Raw genomic sequence first — 10,248 nt, 5'->3', positions numbered from 1 at the left:
TCAGGTAAACAATGGAGATGGATGGATACTAGTATACTTATGGATGGACTGCCGAGTGCCGACACAGAGGTAGCTACAGCCGTGGACTACCGTACTGTACTGTGTCTGCTGCTAATATAGACTGGATGATAATGAGATGTAGTATGTATAAAGAAGAAAGAAAAAAAAAACCACGGGTAGGTGGTATACAATTATGGATGGACTGCCGAGTGCCGACACAGAGGTAGCTACAGCCGTGGACTACCGTACTGTACTGTGTCTGCTGCTAATATAGACTGGATGATAATGAGATGTAGTATGTATGTATAAAGAAGAAAGAAAAAAAAAACCACGGGTAGGTGGTATACAATTATGGATGGACTGCCGAGTGCCGACACAGAGGTAGCTACAGCCGTGAACTACCGTACTGTGTCTGCTGCTAATATAGACTGGTTGATAATGAGATGTAGTATGTATAAAGAAGAAAGAAAAAAAAAACCACGGGTAGGTGGTATACAATTATGGATGGACTGCCGAGTGCCGACACAGAGGTAGCTACAGCCGTGGACTACCGTACTGTACTGTGTCTGCTGCTAATATAGACTGGATGATAATGAGATGTAGTATGTATAAAGAAGAAAGAAAAAAAAAACCACGGGTAGGTGGTATACAATTATGGATGGACTGCCGAGTGCCGACACAGAGGTAGCTACAGCCGTGGACTACCGTACTGTACTGTGTCTGCTGCTAATATAGACTGGATGATAATGAGATGTAGTATGTATAAAGAAGAAAGAAAAAAAAACCACGGGTAGGTGGTATACAATTATGGATGGACTGCCGAGTGCCGACACAGAGGTAGCTACAGCCGTGGACTACCGTACTGTACTGTGTCTGCTGCTAATATAGACTGGATGATAATGAGATGTAGTATGTATAAAGAAGAAAGAAAAAAAAACCACGGGTAGGTGGTATACAATTATGGATGGACTGCCGAGTGCCGACACAGAGGTAGCTACAGCCGTGGACTACCGTACTGTACTGTGTCTGCTGCTAATATAGACTGGTTGATAATGAGATGTAGTATGTATAAAGAAGAAAGAAAAAAAAACCACGGGTAGGTTGTATACAATTATGGATGGACTGCCGAGTGCCGAGTGCCGACACAGAGGTAGCTACAGCCGTGGACTACCGTACTGTACTGTGTCTGCTGCTAATATAGACTGGATGATAATGAGATGTAGTATGTATAAAGAAGAAAGAAAAAAAAACCACGGGTAGGTGGTATACAATTATGGATGGACTGCCGAGTGCCGACACAGAGGTAGCTACAGCCGTGGACTACCGTACTGTACTGTGTCTGCTGCTAATATAGACTGGATGATAATGAGATGTAGTATGTATGTATAAAGAAGAAAGAAAAAAAAAACCACGGGTAGGTGGTATACAATTATGGATGGACTGCCGAGTGCCGACACAGAGGTAGCTACAGCCGTGAACTACCGTACTGTGTCTGCTGCTAATATAGACTGGTTGATAATGAGATGTAGTATGTATAAAGAAGAAAGAAAAAAAAAACACGGGTAGGTGGTATACAATTATGGATGGACTGCCGAGTGCCGACACAGAGGTAGCTACAGCCGTGGACTACCGTACTGTACTGTGTCTGCTGCTAATATAGACTGGATGATAATGAGATGTAGTATGTATAAAGAAGAAAGAAAAAAAAAACACGGGTAGGTGGTATACAATTATGGATGGACTGCCGAGTGCCGACACAGAGGTAGCTACAGCCGTGGACTACCGTACTGTACTGTGTCTGCTGCTAATATAGACTGGATGATAATGAGATGTAGTATGTATGTATAAAGAAGAAAGAAAGAAAAAAACCACGGGTAGGTGGTATACAATTATGGATGGACTGCCGAGTGCCGACACAGAGGTAGCTACAGCCGTGAACTACCGTACTGTGTCTGCTGCTAATATAGACTGGTTGATAATGAGATGTAGTATGTATAAAGAAGAAAGAAAAAAAAAAAACACGGGTAGGTGGTATACAATTATGGATGGACTGCCGAGTGCCGACACAGAGGTAGCTACAGCCGTGGACTACCGTACTGTACTGTGTCTGCTGCTAATATAGACTGGATGATAATGAGATGTAGTATGTATAAAGAAGAAAGAAAGAAAAACCACGGGTAGGTGGTATACAATTATGGATGGACTGCCGAGTGCCGACACAGAGGTAGCTACAGCCGTGAACTACCGTACTGTGTCTGCTGCTAGTAGACTGGATGATAAATAATGATATAAAAAATATATATATATCACTACTGCAGCCGGACAGGTATATATTATATAATGACGGACCTGCTGGAGTGGACACTGTCTGTCAGCAGAATGAGTTTTTTAATTTTTATAGAATAAAAAAACACCACACAAGTCACACGACGAGTGTACTTTTTCAGGCAGACATTCAATCACAATATACTATACTGGTGGTCAGTGTGGTCAGGTCACTGGTCACAGTGGTCAGTGGTCAGTCACACTGGCAGTGGCACTCTGGCAGCAAAAGTGTGCACTGTTTAATATGTACTCCTGGCTCCTGCTATAACCTATAACTGCTCCCCAGTCTCCCCCACAATTAAGCTGTGTGAGCACAGTCAGATATTATACATAGATGATGCAGCACACTGGGCTGAGCACAGATATGGTATGTGAGTGTGACTGAGTCACTGTGTATCGTTTTTTTCAGGCAGAGAACAAGAACAGAACGGATTATTAAATAATAATAAATTATAAAACTGCACTGGTGGTCAGGTCACTGGTCATCAGTCACTAGTATAACTCCTCCTAAGCTCCAGTAAGTAAATGAAGTGTCTCACTCTCACTCTCCTATCTATTTTAATTTCTAAACGGAGAGGACGCCAGCCACGTCCTCTCCCTATCAATCTCAATGCACGTGTGAAAATGGCCGCGACGCGCGGCTCCTTATATAGAATCCGAGTCTCGCGATAGAATCCGAGCCTCGCGAGAATCTGACAGCGTGATGATGACGTTCGGGCGCGCTCGGGTTAACCGAGCAAGGCGGGAAGATCCGAGTCGCTCGGACCCGTGTAAAAAAACATGAAGTTCGGGCGGGTTCGGATTCAGAGAAACCGAACCCGCTCATCTCTAGTAAATATACGATTTGTTATGATGTGTTCTACTCTTAGTGAACTTGCGGCACCGTGCTTAACATGGAGCATCCGCCACCTAGCGGTGAAAATGTGTATTACATGGCGTGGGACACAACGCACGCCATAACGTAATTACAACTCGCGATTCAGGACCCTAAATAGCGCGCTATGAGCAACGGTGTATGAGGATACATCTGTATGTTCTGAGAAGAGAAGTCGCCTAACTGTTTCCAGTATATCAAACATAATGATTATCAGTCTAATTGGCCTACCGCTAAAGGAATGGAATCCTACTCCTACAGTGCAAAGATGGTTAAGGGTAAATCACACAGCTGATGATGCTCGGATAAAAGCAAAGAAAATTGCAAGTGAGGACGCCAATCAAACAGCAATATGGAAATATCTCCAATAACTGTTTGTCAGGTATTTAATATTAAAAATCTTCCTTTAAACATAATCTAGTTGTCTGTACCTCTTTTACTGTTCTTATTGCAGTATTTAATGCGTGAATTATTAAACTACCTTTCGGTATATCTTTTGGTATAGTTAAAATGGTCATTAGGACATAGAACCTGTTGTTAATTTATTTGAATCCCACCACTGGGTGGGGGCACATCTACTGTCTTTCATCCAGGTCTGGGTTCACTCAGATCTGGATCCTTGGGTATTGCAGATAGAATCCCAAGGGTACAAATTGGAATTTCAGGACCTTCCCCCATGCCGATTTCTCAAATCAGCCTTACCAGCTTCTGTTCAGGACAGAGCAAAAGTGCTGAACGCAATACAGAAATGATGTCAAGACAACATAATTTCCCTAGTTCCTGTGTCCCAACAGGAAAAAGGGTTTTATTCAAGCCTGTTTGTAGTGCCCAAACAGGATGGCTTGGTCAGACCGATTTTAAACATAAAGACTCTGAACCTTCATTTGAAAAGGTCCAAATTCAAGATGGAATCCCTGAGAGCGGTGATCTCCAGCTTGGAGGAAAAGGAATTTCTGGTATCGATGGACATCAAAGATGCTTATTTACATGTTCCCATCTACCCTCCGCATCAGGCATACCTGAGGTTTGCGGTGCAGGACTGCCACTACCAGTTCCAAACATTGCCTTTCGGGCTTTCCACAGCTCTGAGAATATTCACCAAGGGGATGGCGGAAATGATGGTTCATCTTCGCAAGAAAGGAGACAAAGTCATCCCATACTTGGACGATCTCCTCATAAAAGCGAGATCCAGGGAGAAACTAGTGCAGAACATTGCACTTTCCCTGATGGTGCTTCAACAGCACGGTTGGATCATAAACCTTCCAAAATCACAATTGGAACCCACAAGGAGGTTATCATTTCTGGGAATGATATTGGACACGGAAGCACAGAAAGTATTCCTACTGGTGGAAAAGGCTCTGGAGATCCAGAGGATGGTCAAACAAGTTTTAAAACCAGCACGCGTATCGATTCATCAGAGCATCCGCCTGCTGGGGAAGATGGTAGTGGCCTACGAGGCTCTACAATTTGGCCGATTCCACGCCAGGGTGTTCCAATGGGACCTACTGGACAAGTGGTCCAAATCGCACCTACACATGCATCGGAGGATAATCCTGTTAACAAAAGCCAGAATTTCACTCTTGTGGTGGCTTCAAAGTTCTCACCTCCTGGAGGGACGCAGGTACGGGATTCAGACTTGGATCCTGGTGACCACAGATGCAAGCCTCCGAGGTTGGGGAGTAGTCACGCAAGGGGAAAGCTTCCAAGGACGATGGTCAAGTCAAGAAGTACTCCTTCACATAAACATTCTGGAATTGAGAGCTGTGTACAACAGCCTTCATCAAGCGGCACACCTTCTTCAAGGTCGTCCCATACAGATCCAGTCAGACAATGTAACGGCAGTAGCTTACATAAACCGCCAGGGCGGAACAAAAAGCAGTGCGGCAATGGCAGAGGTGACAAAGATACTCCTCTGGGCAGAAAGACATGCAAAAGCTCTGTTGGCAATTTTCATTCAGGAGGTGGACAACTGGGAAGCAGACTTCCTCAGCAGACACGATCTCCATCCAGGAGAATGGGGCCTCCACCCAGAAGTCTCTGCAGAGGTAGCAGATCGTTGGGGGCATTCCTCAAGTAGATATGATGGCATCACGTCTCAACAAGAAGCTTCAGAAATATTGTTCCAGGTCAAGAGACCCACAAGCAATAGCAGTGGATGCACTGGTGACCCAGTGGGTGTTTTCGTCAGTGTATCTGTTCCCTCCACTTCCACTAATACCAAAAGTTCTCAAGATCATCAGAAGAACAAGGGTTCGAGAAATTCTCATTGCTCCAGACTGGCCAAGGAGGGCTTGGTATCCAGATCTTCAGGAGTTATTACTGGAAGATCCTCAGCCTCTTCCTCTTCGCGAGAACCTGCTTCAGCAGTGGCCGTTTGTTTATCAAGACTTACCGCGGCTGCGTTTGATGGCATGGCTGTTGAGCGCCAGATCCTAGCCCGTAAGGGTATTCCCAATGCAGTCATTCCCACACTTATTCTGGCCAGGAAAGGGGTAACGTCCAAACATTACCATTACGTATTTGGAGAAAATATGTATCTTGGTGTGAATTCAAGAAGTCTCCTGCGGTGGAGTTTAAATTAGGACGTCTTCTCCTATTTCTACAGGCGGGTGTGGATGCTGGCTTGAGATTAGGGTCTATCAAGGTCCAAATTTCGGCCTTGTCCATTTTCTTTCAGAAACAGTTGGCTTCCCTTCCTGAGGTCCAGACGTTCGTGAAGGGGGTTCTGCGCATCCAACCTCCCTTTGTACATCCTGCGGTGCCATGGGATCTTAATGTGGTGTTACAGTTCCTTAAATCAGACTGGTTTGAGTCTCTACAAGAGGTAGAGTTGGGGTGTCTCGGCATTGCAAATTTGCCGAGCAGCTACTTGGTTAGGGGCAAACACGTTTGCTAAGTTTTACAGGTTTGACACCTTGGCTGCTGACGACCTTCAGTTTGGTCAGTCAGTTCTGCAGGAACATTAGCACTTTCCCGCCCGTACTGGGAGCTTTGGTACATCCCCATGGTACTAAAATGGACCCCAGCAACCTCTAGGACGTAAGAGAAAATAGGATTTTAATTACCTACCGGTAAATCCTTTTCTCGTAGTCCGTAGAGGATGCTGGGCGCCCGCCCAGTGCTCATTTTTCCTGCAGAATTACGTTTTATCTTTTTACACAGGTTCTCATGTGTTAAGATGTTCACAGCTGTTGTTGTTGCGTTATGCATGCATGTTAGCATGGGTTATGTTAAAAGCTATGTTAGGCGGCATGTTTTGTATGGTGTGAGCTGGTGTGAATCTCGCCACTAGTTTAATGTAAATTCTTCTCTCAAAGTTGTCCTTCTCTTCGGGCACAGTTCCTATACTGAGGTCTGAAGGAGGGGCATATAGGGAGAAGCCAGTTCACACTGTTGAAAAGTGCCGAAGTCTCCTGCTGAACCGTCTATATCCCATGGTATAAAATGGACCCCAGCATCCTCTACGGACTATGAGATGCTGGAAGAGGCCACTAAAATTGAGGATCCAAGAACATGTCCGGAACATCAAAAATAAAATTGAGACTCACCTCATCTACAGACATTTTATTTCGGAACATAACTCAAATCTAGAAGACATGACTTTTAAGGCCATTGAACACGTACAGACTGGTGAAAGAGGCGGAGACTTGGCAAACAAACTATCTCAACGAGAAATGTATTGCATTTTCCAGTTAAACACAATGCATCCCACAGGCTTTAATGAGGGATATGAAATCGCACCATTTTTATTAAGGTTCCTTACCATTTTTATTTCTTTTATTCTATTTTATCCACTCACACACTGCTTATGTATAATGCACCTATGTACTGATATGTAGCTCAATAATAAAAAATGTCTGACACCGAACTGAGCATTTTGTTTAAAGCCATCAGATACAGTCATACCACACTGGCTCCACGCCCAAACCCGCCTGATCTTGGGAGCTAAGCAGTGTTGGGCTTTATTAGTACCAAGGGGGAGACCACCTGGGAAGTTAAAGTACTGTAAAAAAAATAGGCATTAAACGTTGCTATGTCAGAACAGAGCTCACATATATATGTGCACATGGTCACGCATACCTCCCAACTTCGATTTCAGCGGAGGAGGGACACTTGTGAGTGCCGAAGGCGCGCATCCAATTTTAGGGGGTGTGGCCTAACGAAAAGGGGCGTGGCTTGATGAGAAATCATACACCCGCAAGCCACGCCCCCATTTTCATCATTACGGGGGCATGAACAGCGCTGAGAGAGCTGCTGGTCATACCCCCTGTCCCTCTCTGCCGTGAATAGACGCTGTGCGCATGCGCACAGCATCTATTCACCGCTGCTCTCCTCAGAGCAGCGAGTGACAGGGGGGATCTCCCAACTGCCCCCCCACCCGCGGGACACTGCGACCCGCGGGTGGGACAGCGAGACAGACCGTGAAAAACGGGACTGTCCCGCCAAAATCGGGACAGTTGGGAGGTATGGTCACGTAGGTATGTGGGTTAACTGAAGCACATACAATTTACATTGTATTCACTAAAAAGTATTAGATATAGACACATATATATATATATATATATATATATATATAAAACACAATGTATAAAGGTGGTCTAATATTAATTATCCACTAATTCACCTTTTTAATCTTATATAATTATTATTACTATATCATAGAAATGAATATGCACCATAAACGCTTATATTATGCACAAGCAACACTTTATATTTTTATATTTATATTGAATATTCACATTACTTGGATAATTCATTTCTCTTTATTTACCCTCCATACGCTGCTACTAATTATTTGTAAAGGGACCCTCTATATAGAAGGAATTATGGGGGTAATTCCAAGTTGATCGCAGCAGGAAATTTTTTAGCTGTTGGGCAAAACCATGTGCACTGCAGGGGAGGCAGATATAACATTTGCAGAGAGAGTTAGATTTGGGTGGGTTATTTTGTTTCTGTGCAGGGTAAATACTGGCTGCTTTATTTTTACACTGCAGACAGCGTAGAGAGAGAGAGAGAGACAGGCACTTACCATCTCTCCCCGCTGTCCTCTGTGACACTGGCTGGTGCTGCTGTGCTGGGGCGGGCTGCGGCTGGGCAATGGAGCTGAGCGGCGCCTACGGCTGGGGCATGTTGGCGGGTTCTCCCCGCTCTGAAGCTCCATACAGTGGAGCTGAGGCTTGCGGCTGGGGCATGTTGGCGGGTCCTCCCCGCTCCCATGCTCCGTAGTACGGAGTATGGGAGCGGGGAGGACCCGCCAACATGCCCCAGCCGCAAGCAGCCTCAGCTCCACTGTATGGAGTCCATACAGTGGAGCTGAGGCGGCTTGCTGTGCTGGGGCGGGCTGCGGAGCTCTGATGCTCCGTACAGTGTTAAACAGGGCTGTGACTGTGCGCTCCCCAGGGCTCTGCACTGTGTGCGAGGCCCCTCTCGCACACACCTAGTTACGGCCCTGGGATTATGTCACCCCCTCTTCTGTCAGGGCTCAGCCCCAGAGTGGGGTATGGGAGGGATTATGTCACCCCTCCTCTGTCTGGGCTCGGCCCCAGAGCAGGGTATGGGGGGGATTATGTCACCCCCTCCTCTGTCAGGGATCAGCCCCAGAGTGGGGTATGGGGGGATTATGTCACCCCTTCTCAGTCAGGGTTCATCCCCAGAGTGGGGTATGAGGGGATTATGTCACCGCTCCTCTGTCAGGGATCTGCCCCAGCGTGTAGTATGGTGGGATATGGGGGGATTATTTTACCCCCTCCATGTGCGTCCAGTTATTCCGTACCTTGTGTCACATGTGGCGGCTGCACTCAGCTTGTTGCTCCCCGGGATGAGCTGCAGGTTTGGATGTAGCAGCATTAATTGCCTGACATCCTCCGACATCACGTCCATGATTCCAGTACGTGTAACTAGTTTCTCGCTTCCCCGGAAGTGGCGTCTAAATCCACAGAGATTACTGACAGGCCGCCATTTTCCCGTAGCCACATCGCTGTACAGCAGAGCCTACGATAACATGGCACTATCATTTGGAACTGATATAATTTATTTCTACTCCGTCCAACTCAGACTACAGCGGCCTCGTCTCCATGGTTTCCCAGGGCATGCCCTAGATCCTAGTGGGCTAAAGGACCTCTGACGTCAGGGGGAGGAGCCACAACCGTGACCGTCCGCCAGCTGCAGCTCACCCCGTGCTACACCCCCCCCAGTGACAGCAGGATGATCGGAGTGAGTGTGCGCTCCCCAGGGCTCTGCGCTGTGTGTGAGGCCCCTCTCGCACACACCTAGTTACGGCCCTGATATATATATGTATATTAGAAATGGCGACAGATTTTTTTTTGTCATATATTTCTCATAGCTCCTCGGTTCCCCTCTCCCGCTGTGTGCTACTCCCCTCCGCTGTGTGCCCGGCTCCCCTTCCCTCCACTCCCACTGTGTGCATGCCCCCCCTGCTGTGTGCCTGCCCCCCCTCCCGCTGTGTGCCCAGCTCCCCTGTTCCTCCCCCCTGTGCTGTATGCACGGCTCCCTCACCCCCCCCCCCCCGTGTTGTATGCCCGGCTCCCCCACTCCTCCCCCTGTGCAGTGTGCCTGGCTCTCCCGCTCCTCCCCCCTGTGCTGTGTTCCCAGAAACACTTCCTCCGTTCTGTGTGCCTCGCTCCCCCGCCCACCCCTCCCCCCGCTGTGTGCCCAGCCCCCCGCCGTTCTGTGTGTCCAGCTCCCCCCCCCCCCCGTGTTGTGTGCCCGGCTCCCCCTCTCCTCCCTCCATTCTGTGTGCCTGGCTCCCCCGCTCCTCCCCCCCCTGTGCTGTGTGCCCCCCACCCCTGTTCTGTGTGCCTGGCTCCCTAACTCCCACCCCTGTTCTGTGTGCCTGGATCTCCCCCGACCACCCTTGTTCTGTGTGCCCGGCCCACCCCCATTCTTTGTGCCTGGCTCCCTCCTTCTCCCCCCGTGCTGTGTGCCTGGCTCCCCGCTCCTCCCCCCTGTGCTGTGTTCCCGTCTCCAACCCCCCCCCCCTCCCTGCTATGTGCCTGGATCCCCCGCTCCTCTCCCCGTGCTGTGTGCAT

General features: G+C 47.7%; 1 pseudogene; it reads left to right on the top strand.

The window, feature by feature from the left end:
- The first annotated feature begins 7,091 nt into the window (after window positions 1–7,091).
- LOC134946151 (5S ribosomal RNA) lies at window positions 7,092–7,211 on the top strand (annotated as a pseudogene).
- Window positions 7,212–10,248: the final 3,037 nt, after the last annotated feature.

Source organism: Pseudophryne corroboree, chromosome 7 (genome assembly GCF_028390025.1).
Source record: "Pseudophryne corroboree isolate aPseCor3 chromosome 7, aPseCor3.hap2, whole genome shotgun sequence".
Classification (NCBI taxonomy): domain Eukaryota; kingdom Metazoa; phylum Chordata; class Amphibia; order Anura; family Myobatrachidae; genus Pseudophryne; species Pseudophryne corroboree.
The sequence above is the reverse complement of the archived record's forward strand: the minus strand, read 5'-3'. Positions and strand labels throughout refer to the sequence as shown.